This window comes from Myotis yumanensis, unplaced genomic scaffold, assembly GCF_028538775.1.
Source record: "Myotis yumanensis isolate MYYU_CA2020_CCGP unplaced genomic scaffold, mMyoYum1.0.hap1 SCAF_2, whole genome shotgun sequence".
NCBI lineage: Eukaryota > Metazoa > Chordata > Mammalia > Chiroptera > Vespertilionidae > Myotis > Myotis yumanensis.
Genome location: NW_027223753.1, coordinates 171106418 through 171121880, shown reverse-complemented (window position 1 = coordinate 171121880; position 15463 = coordinate 171106418). Strand labels below are relative to the sequence as shown.

Sequence of the window (15463 nt, the reverse complement as noted above, 5' to 3'; positions counted from 1 at the left end):
GGTGGTTTCCATGAGTGCACACATTCACAAATGTCAGAGGGGAAAATTCAACTCTAACTTTCCAAGAACAGGCTTGCTTTTATTCAAATCAGTTCACCCAGTTCGCTGATTTCTTTTTGGAGATATAAGCACAGAAAAAAGTTTCCGGGCTTCAGGACCAGGCTGTAAAATAAACGCTAAACTCCAGGGGTTGGTTTATTTGAGTCTAGGACAGAGGAAGTGGCCTGGAAGCAACGTCATTGTCCTTCAGGGTTGTCAATCAGACCTTCCAGGAACTGATTCCGGGCCAAAGGAAGTTGGAATTCTCTTCACTGGGTGGTCTGCGTGGCCCGCTGACATCTAACCTGGTTCTCTCTCTGTGGGAAGGAGGGAGTCAGGGCTCTGACTGGAGGAGGGAACTGGGATTGTGAGTTTGAACATCCAGGTCCCGCGCCTGGGTCGGTGGCGTGTGTGACTCTGTACAAGTCATTTCTCTTCGGAGAGCGTCAGTTTTCTCACGTGGGAAGTGGACGGATTGGATGTTGGTCTTAGCCAGCTCCGACCTCCTGTACGTTAGGAGTCCTGTTGGGAATCCAGGGAGAGGCTCAGGACCCTGATCTCGGAAGGAATCTGAGCAGGATCTCTGCTGCTCAGACTCAGCGCCCTAAGTTGGCGCCTTTAAGGGCAGATGCAGGTTCTCCCATTTCTCAAACAGCCCCTCGACTCGGCCGCTTCCTCCTTCTACATCTTCTTCCTCTTCCTCCAGTGCAGGCAAAGCCTCCACATCTCCTTTCTCTTCCTCCTCTGCGAGCTCCCTGCATCCCTAGGTCCCCTCCTCTCATTTCCAGGAAATAAAATGTCCGCTGTGCGCCCACCTTTTGGCACAGCCCCTGCCCGCCGCGGGCTCCCCCTCCCCCAGCAGGCAGCGCCGCGCGGCTCCCGGGCACCCGCCTTCCCATACCTTACATGGACAAATGCGTGCAGGCAAAGTCAGGAATTCAGGCCCCTGACGTCAGCTTCCAGCTCTCAGGGCACCGCACGGGAGACCGAGGGGAGGGGGTGGGGACGGTGGGAAGGAAGGAGGGGGAAAGGCACCAACCAGCAGTCGCTCCAGCCCTGCCGAAGTTTCACTTTTTGTCTGTGGGTTCGCTCCCGGGCCCCGCGCGAGCTTTCCCGGGATAAGTAGCTTTAGCGAGCAGGGGGACAGCCGGGCGCTGCAAGGTAAGGGCTGGTAGCACGATCCGGGGCGCGGGACACGCTGCGGGGCGCGGGGCCGGGCCTGTCCGGGGCTGGGGACAATGGGAGGGGGAGTGCCTGGGCACCTCCTCCTACGCCTTAGCCTCCGCCTCCAGCCGCCGCCGCCACCGCCGCTGCCCCGGCTGCCTCCTCCCAGAGGTATTGTTGCAAATCCTCCTTCCTTCCCCCCCACCCTCCGCCCGCCGGTGCCTCGGGAACCCCCAGCCTCCCCGGGCGCGAGCGCCTCTGGGGTGGCAGCCGCGCGGGCGCAGGGTGTGGAGTGTGCGCCCTGCCCCGGCCGAAGGGCCCGCGGTGCGGAAGTGCCAGCCGCGGTGCAATCACGGGGTACACGCCATTGAAGGGAGACCCCGAGTTTTTCGGGAAGCTCAGATCGCGGTCTGGGCGGGGTCGGAACCCTTCCCTGTGTGACCCCAGCCTGGGCCTTTCTGGGCGCGCAGGGGGCGGGGCCACACCCAGCTGCTTAGAGCTTTCGCGGAATCCCAGTTGTCACCGTGGAAGGGGCCTAGGAATCCAGTTATCCAAGCCCCCATTTTACAGTTGGGGCAACTGAGGTCCAGGGAGAAGGAGGGCCTCCCCAGAAGTCAGTCACTAAAGGCCGACTGTAATGAAAATAAATGGCTCCCAATTCCTAATTTCCGTTCTCCAGCATTTCTCCAGGGCCACTGTGTGCCAGGGGGCATTGGCGGGTTTTTAGGTCGGAGAGGCAGATAAGGCCCAGTTCTTGCCCTCAGAGAGCGTTCAGACCACCGAGGAGCCGAACCTGACCCTAGACAGAAAGTGCTGAGTGCTGGGGGAAAGGCGTGGATAACCATTTAATGGGCTCAGGAAAAGGAGTTTGATTTCCTGGTCCCTGGAGAGCGGACAGTGATGGCCCTTTGATCAGGGCTTTTAGAAGGATGGGAGTTTTCTGAAGCTAGCCAGTGACATGGAGGGAGGGCATTTGCCCAGAAGTGGGGGTGGGGTGGGGGGTGGGGCTGGGGCTGGTGGGATGTTGGGGGCGGGTGGGGGTGGGCTGTAGACCAGAGAATACTAAATAAAATGTGGAGAGTAGAGGTGAAACTGTAAATGTTACTGTGTTGAGGGCATGGGGTTCGAGGGAGAGTACTCGAGATGGGTAGACTTGTGCCCAGGTACTCTGACAAAGTAATGTCTTTGGGACTTTGGTGTGCTATGGAGACCAGAAAGATATCTCCCAGGCTTCCCTCCCCAGGGATCCACTGCCTCCCAGCCCTCAACACAAAATGCAAAAATTTAGGGTCATCTCTGAGTTACTTTTCTAATACCAGACTCACTTAACTTTATCTCCAATCCTCTTTCTCCTTCTACCCCCTCCCCCTTTTCTAAATTGCTTGCCTTCCAGTAAAACTTGTTCTTACTAAGGTGTCACTGACTTAATGGCTTACCTCTCTCAGCACTTGTGCATTTTAAGAAAGCCTTTAAGTGGAGTGAAGGGACGCTACTAACTCCCTTTCCCCCTTCCCAATCCTCACCCTCCCTCACTCTTACAGATGGGGAAATAAAAATGAAGGGCCAGAGAAGGTGGGTGCTACAATGAATAATGGTGGATGATGGGGGAGGGGGGGGGCAAAATCTCCAATAGGGTTTACTCTACTCCATGACCAGCATTTCTCCTTCCAGGGTTCCTGCTAGCACTGGGGACTGTTAAAAGGAAGTGTGTCTTGCGTTGAATCTTTGTAGGACTGCCCCTCAACACTAATGCCCAGGCCTTTACAGTCTGGAATGTACACTCTAGGTGAAAGAGAAGCAGTTGGGGTTAGCTGCTTGAATGGTAGGGTGTAGGCCTGGAACCTTTGGGTTACCAGTGGTTCTCAACCTTCTGGCCCTTTAAATACAGTTCCTCATGTTGTGACCCAACCATAAAATTATTTTCGTTGCTACTTCATAACTGTAATGTTGCTACTGTTATGAATCGTAATGTAAATATCTGATATGCAGGATGGTCTTAGGCAACCCCTGTGAAAGGGTCGTTCGACCACCAAAGGGGTCTCGACCCACAGGTTGAGAACCGCTGGGTTAGGCAGTCCCGCAGGGTCATGCTCACTGTAAGCAGTTGGCCAGCCTAGAGTTGGCTTTGGGGATGGGTAGAGGGAGGAGAAGCTGAGCAGCTGAGCTGCTGAGCTTGTTACTATGGCTGGGACTGATTAGGACCCTTGGAGTGACATATTCTGGTGGCGAGGTCATCACTCTGGGGCAGAGTTCCAGCCGGTGGTTGGTGGGAAAGGAGGCTTGATTATGAAGGGCCTTAAAAATGCCAGGCTTGGGAGTTTGGATATGACTTGAAGTCATCATTTGAGGGTTTTGAGCAGGTTGGGACATGATTGAGAGGGGAGGTACTGGCACTGGGAAGCCTTCTGCTGCCCATTTCTAGAGAGAGGCAATAATTTGGCCTATGAATATTATCATTGGGTGTTCACTCACTTACTTGACATATATTACTGAGAACCTATTATGTGCCATTGGCAAATATGAAGATTTTATAGCAAGTGCCTGTATTTTAGAGACAAATAAGTTGTATTTCATCAGTTCTAAGGTACATTTTTTTCAAATTTTAATATCCCTGAAATTGGGCTGTCTTATAATCACAGATGTGTCATAGTTGAGCAATTTTTTCATTCTAAGTTGAGGATGGTACATCTTACAGTCAATGGTTTAGATTTGATAAAAGTTGTTAAGCATATCCTGTATGAATGTACAGTGTTTGGCACTTTATATAAAACACTTTCCCATCAGATATTCCATTTGCATCTCAAAAATCCCCTGAGAACTGGGCCTGGTGACACTGTCATCTCCATGGTAACTCTTGTCCAAGGTCACACAGCTAATTAGAAATGTGCTCAAAATGACAACCCAGAACTTTGACTCTTGGTGTTAATGTGTGACTTTACCCTGCTGTGGAACTCACATGGATTATTGGGAGAACTGTGGAATAGTCGGATCAGATATGATTTCAGAACTATGGTTTCAAATGCTGGAATGATGATGAGTTTTTGGCCAAGGGCAGAGTGTAACTCACTGGGAAGGTGTAACTCACTGGAATGTACTGGGAAGCCCCTTTAGCCCTGAAATTTGTTGCATTTAATGGAAAATGGACAGAGGGATAGAAGGTGCCAGGTAACATGGTAAAACCAGAGGATGGAACACACGGCTATTTTACATAAAGGAGATAAACAGTGCAGGAAGCACACACATTCAGGAGCCTACCCACCACAAACCAGGAACTGCCTGGCCCTGGGAGTATAAAGATGAGGAGGACAGGATTTCTTGAAGACCACGGGTGTACATGCGCATGCGCATGCTGTTTTCCGGGTATGTTTTGGCTGCTCTGCACTGAGGAGGGTCCATTTAAGGGAAGCCAGCACAGAGGGAGTGGTGTCCGAAGAGTTGTCCAAGTGGAGGAAGGACAGGTAAGCCTCAATCTGTGAGGTGGATTGGGAACGTTTATTCTTGAGGCTGTATTTTGAATACAGCTAACATGAAGTGGGCTGTGGGAATTGGAGAAAGCGGGGGACTTTTATTTTTTTCTAAGTAGATTTAACTTTACCTTGTAGGCTGTAGGGGCCCTTAACCGGCACTCTAGAGATTCACATGAGAACAAGCCTGGGCAGGACCTCTGAAACCATCTCTGGGAAGAGGTATTTGGATAGTAATGCAGGAAGCATAGTAACACATTTAAGTAATTGGTTGAGTGAACCTGAGACTTTGACCTTGGGCAGTAATTAGGAGTCTTAGCTCTGTGTGTGCATTGGTGGGTGGGGACTCTTCTTGGAACAAGGCTTGGAAGGCTGTGCCTTGCTGGAAGAAACTGAGGTGAGGAAGGGAAGGTAAAGTTTGCTGTATGGAGGAAGCTCCTATCCAGGTGGAAATCTGGGGCTTGAAGGTGTGTGTGAGACAGAGAACCTGAGGGTGAGAGGAAGGGAAGAGGGAAGGGAAGTGTGTTGTGGGTTGTCTCTAGGTCACCTGGACGTGTGGAGAAAATGGCCAGTGCTTTCCTAATGAGAAAGGACACAGCTGTATCCTTGAGGCCTTCATCTCTTCTGACTTTCCACCAATAGGGTGAGTGGGTAGCTAGAGTGTCAATGGGATTCATGCTTGGAAGCATTTAAACCACAGAATTGAGGCTAGAAAATGTTAATCCTCCTATTGTTTTTTCTTAATCATAATAGTAATAAAAATATAACTTTGAAAATCTTTTGAGTGCTTGACATGTGCTTACGTAATTCTATTGCCGATTTATTAAAGTTGGTTTTATGATTTTAGTTTCATTTCGCAGATGAGATGATGAGTCCGGTTAAATAAGGTTACACCACTACTAAGTGAAATGGCCCAGTTTCCAACCTTTGCCTGATCTGTAGACTCGTCACCACGCTTTTATGTCTCCACAGAATGAAACATTCAAATCAACATTGATTTTCAGTGTTCTTCCTTGGAATTTAATTCAGTATACATCTATTGAGCGCTGGTGGGATCATAATCGAGGGTTTATGATCAAGGGTGAGCAGTCTTCTCAATTCCACACTAGTCCTCCACCATTCCCTCTCTTAAGATGCTACCTTTCCCTCTACCCTTTGAATGTATTCTCTCCCCAAACCTAACTGGAGAAGTTAGAGCCTCTCTAGAAAATTATCTGCACCCCCCCTCCCCAATATTACCCCCTCTCTTCTCTCTTTTCTCTTCTCTCTTCTCTCTTCTCTCTTCTCTCTTCTCTCTTCTCTCTTCTTCTCTCTTCTGGTCTCTTCCCCTCTCTTCCCCTCTTTCCTCTCCTCTCCTCCCCTCCCCTCCCCTCCCCTCTCCTCTCCTCCCCTCTCTTCTTCTCTCCTCTCCTCTCCTCTCCTCTCCTCTCCTCTCCTCTCCTCTCCTCTCCTCTCCTCTCTTCTCCTCTCCTCTCCTCTCCTCTCCTTTCTTCTCCTCTCTGTTCTTCTGTGGTGACAAGGATTCCGTACCCCCCCTTCAATTTTAATGATATAATTGACATACATCACTGTACTAGTATAAGTTTAAGGTGTACAGCATAATGGTTTGACTTACATATGTTGTGAAATGATTACCACTGTAAGTTTAGTTAGCATTCATCATCTCATATAGATACAAAATAAATAAAAAGCGGAAAAAGAAAAATTTTCTTTGTAATGAGAACTCTTGGGATTTACTCTAACTTTCATATATATCATAGAATTATTAACTATAGTACATAGTATTAACTATAGTACTTAGGTGATAAGGATTTGATGGAGTGTCTTGACCTCAGACATTGCCTATGACCTATATTTCCTTAGAAAATGCTAGATGTCCTCTGGAGTTGAGCCAAATAGCTCTTGTTGGATCCTGCCCTCCCTATGTCATGCTGACCTCTTCTTCCAAGAAAAGCAGGTTCAGGACTCAAATGCTTCCCTGTGGCCTACCTGCCTCAGGTGGGTCATTTGCATTTTAAAGATTCACAGATGCAGGTATTTTCTGGGGAGAGACCCCAAGAATGTCATCTAGCAAAGTTTACTTACTTGATTTTCTCATCTTTGAATCCTTATCCTTTCTGGTGCTCTGAAGATGTTTAGTATATTTTTGTGAAATAAATGAACTGAAACAGTGTAAGCATGAATTATCACTTGACCTTATATGTTTGCTTGTTTTTTGTCTCCACTCCATTTTAAAATAATTTTCATGAGGATCCCAAAGATACCTTTGTTAATGGTCATGTTCCCAGTACCCAGAAGAGTGCCTGGCACATGTTAGGCATTCTGGAAATATTTGTTAGGTGGAGAAAGGGATTGATTATGTTCTCTGCAAACATAAATGGCAATGTTGGGGGAAGGAACTGTTTTTATTGACCCTAAAGTTTGGGCTTGTGGGCACAGGGCTATGCCAGTGATGGCGAACCTTTTGAGCTCGACGTGTCAGCATTTTGAAAAACCCTAACTTAACTCTGGTGCTGTGTCACATATAGAAATTTTTTGATATTTGCAACCATAGTAAAATAAAGACTTATATTTTTGATATTTATTTTATATATTTAAATGCCATTTAACAAAGAAAAATCAACCAAAAAAATGAGTTCGTGTGTCACCTCTGACACGCATGTCACAGGTTCGCCATCACTGACCTATGCTATACCTGCCTGCCACAGATGGCATTGGGCAGTCCCACTGTCAGGGTCAAGGTTAGGAGTTCTGTGTTGGGTCTTTAAACTAGTTATCCTACGAGAAATTTCAATTGAAACTGCTCTTTCACTTTTCTCTCACACAGACAGGTGGTTCTGTTGTCTTTGAACATTCCTCTGTTTTCTTATCCATGCCTTTGCCTATGCTGTTTTCCAGTGCCCATAATCATATTATTTATCCAAACTATGTTGGAAAGCCATAGTTTCATATTATTTCATCACCAGCCTAGTCCCTGTAGTTTCTGGCCTGTCCATTCTCTCTGCTTGTTGTAAACCTATGATCCATTAAATTCAAAGCCCAAACCCACTTCATGCCATGAAGCCATTCCTGGACTTTCTGCCCCTTCTACCATTCATCTAGCTCAACCTCTTGTATTTATTTCCACACATGTGTACTGAGTGATCACCATATGCTAGTCAGAAATGCTGAATACTGGCTTACAAAGATAAGGGTCTGTTTTCAAGGGTTTTGATTCCAGCATATGTTGAGAGATTGAAATAGAGTGATGAAGAAAGGGCTAACGGGAGCACTAAGAATGGAGTGACCTGCATCTGGAAGGGTTTTGAAGAGAGAGTAGGAGTTCATATGGTGAATGGGGTGGAAGAGCATTCCAGGCATAGAGGCCTTGATATACATGCATAACCCTGAGGCCTAAGGGTGCTTGCAGAATAGAAGGGTGTGCTTGGAGATCACTGTGAAAGATGGCCCCGAGGATTAGATTATAAAGGCCGATCGGATAGCTAAGGATGATGGCAGGGGTTTAAGGAGGGCTATTGTTACTGTTACAGCAAAGGAGGGCCTTGCTGCCCCTGAGCTTCAGAGAGGTCTGGTGACAAAATGGTAGCAGGTTAAAACCCCAGGCAGGGGCCTGCTCAGAAGGCTGCTGAAATGTTCCAGGGCAGGAGATACTGGACTTGTATCAGCTCAGCAGAGCAGAAAGGGATTCTGGAAGCTGTTTGCTATTAGAATCATATTAGGCAGCTTAGCTCTTACTCTTGTCCTTCTAATTATTTGCTAGCTTATCAGTCTTGGCTGGGAAAACTGTTTTATGTGACCAAAGGTTGTAGGCAGTAGGAGAACCAGCAAGCTGGCCGCCAGTTTCTGCCTTAGAAGTGCAGGCTGGGTCGTGGTGGCCAGAGAGACCTGCAGTGGAGAGGAAACTGAGGCCCCAGGGAAAGGGACAGACTTGCTCTGTTACATCTTTGACAGCTGAGCTGGAATTGGGCTGTGGCCAGCTCTCTTTCAAAGGTGTTTTTGATTCTGTTTCTGCTGATCCTGGCCTGACACATTCCTTCTCCACCCACCCCCACCCCAGGAGCTTTGCCTAGGAGAACTTGGGAGGGGATAAAACTTAAGACAGTGGTTCTCAACCTTCCTAATGCCGCGGCCCTTTAACACAGTTCCTCATGTTGTGGTGACCCCCAACCCTAAAATTATTTTCGTTGCTACTTCATAACCATAATGTTGCTACTGTTATGAATCGTAATGTAAATATCTGATATGCAGGATGTATTTAGGTGACCCCTGTGAAAGGGTCGTTCGACCCCCAAAGGGGTCTCGACCCACACGTTGAGAACCGCTGACTTAAGAGATCATTGTTACTGGGCTTGAACCCTGTGCTTTTGCACTTGGAAAACAAAGTGATTAAGATGGTTCAGTTTGAGTTTATGTGCGGTTTGGGAATCTGTTTCTTTTACTTCCATTTATGCCTGTGGCTTGCTTGCAAGAACCAAGCTTCTGATTCCTTGATAACTCCCAGGCTCCTTGCTTCCCCACCCCTGGCACTTTCCTTTTTCTCCTTTTACTTCTAAGTATTTTTTACTTGACAGTATAGGACCCGATCCTCCTGTTTTTTTCCCTTCCCTCTTAAACCTGCCCATCACAACCCATCTCACAGAACCCATTAGTATTTCATAGCCTTCATAGCACTTTTTATGTGGCGAATACATTTTACAATCGTTTTTTATTATCCAGTTCCCAGCTGCAATCCAGGAGATGTGTCAGCAGGATCAGTCTTGTCTCTGAGTGTGGGCAAGCATTCAGGGGAGAAGAAGCCTTCCCACAAGGTGCCTGGCCTGAAGTGGCAGAGGGAAAATCAGACTCGTGTCTCAAAAGCGCCTGTCCTGTGTCTTCATTTCTTCCATAAGTGAGCATGAGAAATGGATGTGAAAGTCCTCAGCAAGCCCCATACACAGGGAAAAACCATTGTTGTTATTTTACCTTGTGGGCATTTTTAGGAGAACACATTTGGATATTAAGGGATTCCTCTCCTCAATGTTAACCTCCCTTTTCTTTTCTTTCTTTTTTTAAAAAATATATTTTATTGATTTTTTTACAGAGAGGAAGGGAGATGGATAGAGAGTTAGAAACATCGATTAGAGAGAAACATCGATCAGCTGCCTCCTGCATACTCCCTACTGGGTATGTACAATGCCCTTGACCGGAATCGAACCTGGGACCCTTGAGTCCATAGGCTGACGCTCTATCCACTGAGCCAAACCAGTCAGGGCTAACCTCCTTTTTCTTGTCTATAAAAATGACTGTAGCACAGTACATGCTTAAGAGATAGAGGGACTGTTCTTTCTGGTTTTCCCCGGACAGCCCTGGTTTTTATGTGCTAATTAGTAACGTTAGCTGCCTGTGTCTGTGACTTTGGAAGAAAACGGAGAATTGTTTTGGAGACTCCAGAATCCTGAGGGTCTGGGCTTTACCATGCTATCATTTGCTTATGCTGTTTTCTCTACCAATATCATCACCAATGGTTTTTGGTATAGGAAAAACAAAGACCTGTGTTTGAGCCACCCAGTAGTCCTGTGATCTTAAGCAAATTCCAGAATAATCCTGAGTTTCAGTTCCCTTCACACAGAGGTCATATGGTACATCACAGTGTATTTGTGAGAACCAGAGACATATGCATCAAGGGGCTTTTTAAAAGGTAATGCAGTGCATAATGTGGCAATTCCTGGTGCCTGGCATGGTGCCTATCACACAGTGATGGCACCTTACCCTTCTGGTGGATATCCTGGGATCTAGACCCAGACAGGTCCAAGTTCGTATCCTAGCTGTGCTCCCTGGGCTGGTCACAGGCAAGATTTGGTTTACTGACTTACTAATTCTTAGTAAGACCTCTCATTAATGATGGCACTACTGTTGAGAATATGAGGTGTGTGCACAGGCGTTCATAGGCATTCTTGTCTGTGCAGAGATCGTCCATCACCAGTGAGTGGCTGTGCTGTGTCCCTTCTCCCACTGGCACCATCCCACTCTCTTGGATTTTGTTTGTGTTGTGTTTTCCAGTCTGCGGGGTTTGCTTCTACTACAGCAATTGCTTGTGTCATGGCCTCACATCAAATCCCCTTGTAGTTCAAATGGGACACTGGTTCTGAGGAGTGGTGTCAGGTCTTCTTCAGAAATGTGTGTGGGAAGCTTTCATTGGGCACCTAAGCAAAGGGTCTGGACAGGACAGGGCTATTTTACTGACCTTTAAGAACTGTGGTTTGGCCTCCTTTCACTCCAGTATGGGCACCTTGTCTACCATAGTCATTGTCAGCATTCCTTAGTTACTCAGGTCATGAACCAGCAGCTCAGCCCCCACGTAGCAGAGGCTCTGGGACATAGAGGACCTTCCCTATTAGGAGAACATGGCTGAGCGAACATACTGTGAGTTTGTTGGCATATTTAGGAAGCCACATTTGCATGTTAAGGGATTCCTCTCCTCAATATTAGCCTTCCTTTCCTTATCCATAAAAATGGCTGTAGCAACACTATGTGCTTAAGAAGTAGAGGAACTGTTCTTTCTGGTTTTCCCAGGACAGCCCTGGTTTCTGCCTGTGTCCTGGTATAGTATTGATAGTGTCTGTCCCCTTTTATCCTCAGAGTTGTTATGATTTGGAGGATAAATTATATGGTCACCTTACTTGTAGGTGAATATTGAGTAAGGTAGTGTAAGTAATATACTTAAGGCCAGGCCTAAGATAAGGACCCAGCACACATATACTGTTTTTGTTAGAGGAGATGTTAGGCGCTCAAGAAATGTTTGTTCAATGAACTACATTCATAAAGGTAAACTTTGAGGATGTTTGAAATGGATGTCTAGGCTGTAGGCACTTAGCGTTTATTAGATTTGATAAAACATGCTAATAATGTTTAAAATATAAGAAAGTGCCACCAGAGTAGTATAAATGAAGGATTTCTGGAGTGGGTAAGTCCACTGGAACATGTGCAGAAGCTTGTTGGAAGTGCTGGGCCATGGGTTGGACACTGAAGGACAGGAAGGTTTAGTCCAAGATGCACTGGGGCAGCTAAAATTGTTCTGGCTATTAAGAGTTAAGAAATAAGATTGAGCCCTGACCTGTTTGGCTCAGTGGATAGAGCGTTGGCCTACGGACTGAAGGGTCCCGGGTTCGATTCCGGTCAAGGGCATGTACCTTGGTTGTGGGCACATCCCCGGTGGTGGGTGTGCAGGAGGCAGCTGATTGATGTTCCTCTCTCATCGATGTTTCTAACTCTCTATCCTTCTCCCTTCCTCTCTGTAAAAAATCAATAAAATATATTTAAAAAAAAAGAAATAAGATTGAGTTTCTGTCCATGTGTGTATATTAGCTGGATTTTTGAATTTATTGTTTTCCATCAGTGGCCTATGTTGATAAAGATCTCTAACTGTAATACCCCAATGTGGTATCAAATTCTGTGCCAAGAGGTCACAGAATAATCTCACTCTTCCTGAATTTCCACTGAATATGGTACTTGTTTAGTTCCCAGGAAGAAAAAAAACAAACAAAACAAAGGCACCTGGAACTTCTGTTTTGTTTGGTATGAATAATAATCATTTTTAGGAACTGCAGTAGGGAGTTGCCACCCAGAGGGTGGGGTGTGCCTTGACTCATGGGAAAGGCAAATTCTGCAGTGACCGGGAGGGTAAGCAGCACCTTTTCTTAGAACGAGGTGAAAGTTAGGTCAGTTTTCTAGTAGTCTGCTCATTTCCAACCTGGAAATCTGTCTTCTTGGCCACAGCCTAGCAGCTTTACTTGGAGAATAGGGTTCCAGTAATGGCAGCTGAACAGAACCCTAAAGATACATTTGTCCATCTATTTGACAGAATCCTGTGCTTATTTATACAACACCATGTACCATGGGTACTTGTGAATGATTGAGTGGAAATCTAGTCTGGGTTTGGGGCATGCGATTCCTACCTTCAGGTGATCTTTTAAATCAATATAGTTTGTAAAAGTACGTGCTATCCTATACCCACCAATGAAAAAGAAGTATGTGTCTCTCCATTTTATCTTATTTTATTTTATTTATTTTTATATTTTTATTGATTTTAGAGAAGAAGGGAGAAGGAGAGAGAAATAGAAACATCAATGATGAGAGAATCATTGATTCACTGCCTCCTGCATACCCCACAGGTGGGATCGAGCCTGCAACCTGGGCATATGTCTGACCAGGAATCGAACTGTGAGCTCCTGGTCCATAGGTCAATGCTCAACCACTGAGCCATGCTGGCTGGGCTCTCCATTTTAATCTTTATCCAATCTCAGAGATTTCCCTGCTTTGCTTTATCCTGCCTCCCTAATCTACCACCAATGAATTTCATGTAATCTCTCCTTATGTCTCTTCCTTTGATTCTAATGTATAAAATACATAAAACTGCCATCCTCTGGAGCATTTTCTCAATTCGTTGACATTTCGCATTCTGGAAATGACAGTTTGGCTCAAATAAACTCATAGAAATAAAAATAAAAAAGGTATATGTGCAAATATCTGTTGACTCTAATTGAACGGTGACTAACTAGGAATCTGGGAGAAACTTCACAAATGAAATGACTGTCATTGAATCTTGAAGGAAGAGTGGGAATTTGGTGGGTCAGAAGAAGATAAGGTAGGAAATACCATGGACAGAGACACAGAGGAGAGAAAGTGCATGGTGGTTTGGAAAGTTGGAGTCCATGGGGATGACTGCCTAGTATTGAGGCCTTGGAGTTGTGGGTGGGACTTAGACTGATAAAGGCCTTTGATTGCTGCATTGAGGAGTTGAGCCTGAACTATGAAAGAAGCATCAAGTAGGGAAGTGGGGTGATTGGATCTATGCTTTAGGAAAATAACTGGTTATAGTATGCTGGATGGATTGAGGGGAGGGTATGGGAGATGGTGAGATGTACTGTAGCTCAGCCAAGAGATAAAGCGAAGCTAAATTAGGGATGAGGAAATGGATATGGGGGGCATTTCAGAGGTAGATTAGAGGTCACCTATTCTCATTTAAACAAGAGTGACCCCAGATTCTGAGCAGTGACACATGCAAAGTCCATAGCAAAATTGGGCAAAAGGCAGAGAGTGTTAAAAATGGATGATTAGGTACTAAGAATGGTGAACTAAAGTTCATGTGGAATTGTGTGAAGCCACTATTTTGGTGACCTAGATCATGTGGTCTAGGTCAGCCTGCATGGACCTGCTCAACATGGAATTCAACAATATAGTCATGGCACTTTCTGCCAGTTGCCATTTTTATAGTGCTTTACAATTGATCACGTGTTTTCCTACACATACAGGTAAATCCTCACAATAGTCCTGTGAGTACTGATTAATATTGTCCAAGTTTTACTGATCAGGAATGTGAGACTGAGAAAGATTAAGTGACTTGCCCAGGACTTCAACTTGAGTTTTCTATTAGCACAATTTCATATTCCTCTTTTATGAGCCTGGAAAGATCCCCAAGACGGGACCTCACTTTTGTTCAGATTCATATCCTTAAAATTCACTGTGGATCCTGATATGTTCTTACATATTTAATAAATGCTAAATTCATATGTTGAGTAAACATATGAATGAATACTATAAGTGAAGTAATAAATGACATCTTTAGTTTTAAGAATATCTTTAGTAATGAGAAATCCTAAATGAACTCCTCTGAACATTAATCAGTCTCTTATCAAAACACTACAGGAAAGGACTTACTTAGAATATATTTACTCAACTTCATTAAGCAAATGAACAAGCAAACAAAGAAACACTCTTTTACTTGAATACCCCTTACTTGAATTCATCCCCAAAAGTGCATGTCTGCTTTTCTGTGTATGATGTTTCCTTCTACTTGATATTACTTCAAAAAAGCTGTTAGGATTTTATATTTATTTTTTACATAACTAAATACTTTTTGAAATTGATAAATCCTGCTTTAAACTTTACCCATGTGCATTCTAGGATAGTTTTTATTTTTTAAAATAATTAAATAGGATTTCAACATGTTAAAAAAATGCAATGATAAATATGAGGGGACAAATACCTTTTTCTTCCTTCTTAATTATTTTCTAAAGACAATTATTTCTTTGGCACTTTCACTTTTCCAAACAGTGGCTATCACTTTATCCTTTGTATTATGTGGTTATCTGAATATGTATATTAATTTCCTCAGGATGTAGTAGAAAATGCATATGGTTTGGCGGGTCAGACAGGTTTAGGTTCAAATCATGGCTCTGCCACTTGTTAGTGCTTTACAGTTAAACATGTGTAATAACTTTGCATTTGTATATGATTACTTAACCTCTTGGAATCTCCAATTCATCATGTGTAAAAGGGGATCATAGTGCCTTCCGTGTGGTTCTGCTAAAAAATGTTATCTCTGTCCTCTTTGCTCTTTGTCAACCCACCAGATAATACAATCACATCCTTGTCCTTGTATTTTGCCATAGAGTATGACAAATAGTAGACCTTAAGTCAATGTTTATTGGTAGGTTAAGTAAGTTGTAAGTTCTTTCAAAGGAGAATTGTAGGCTCAAAGATATCAGATATTTCTATTACTTTTCATACCAGTTGCCATACATACTCCAGAAAGACTTCTGATTTGCAGTCATTCGCAATGAGTGAGTCTACTTTTTCCTCTGTGACTTCCCCAGGACTTAACTTTATGACTTGTAGTTGTCTTTGTTAAATTAATATGTAAGCAATTCTATTTCATTATAGTTTAAATTTACATTCTTTAATTACTAAAAGTAATTCCCAAGAAATGGTTTAGGTTTGTTTCCCCTTGTGTGAATTGTCAAGTGGCAGTATTTAAA

The 15463-nt window shown here is 44.6% G+C and overlaps 1 protein-coding gene across 3 annotated transcripts in view; it reads left to right on the top strand.

The window, feature by feature from the left end:
• The first annotated feature begins 1056 nt into the window (after positions 1 to 1056).
• Positions 1057 to 15463, top strand: part of LPP (LIM domain containing preferred translocation partner in lipoma) — a 669364-nt gene continuing 654957 nt past the window's right edge. For 2 of the 3 annotated variants that reach the window (XM_070406593.1, XM_070406588.1), the window contains exon 1: positions 1057 to 1200. The gene's annotated coding sequence lies outside the window, so the exon portion shown is untranslated. Of the gene's footprint in view, positions 1201 to 1310; positions 1375 to 15463 lie in introns of those variants that run through there. The other variant, XM_070406590.1, reaches the window with a different exon arrangement.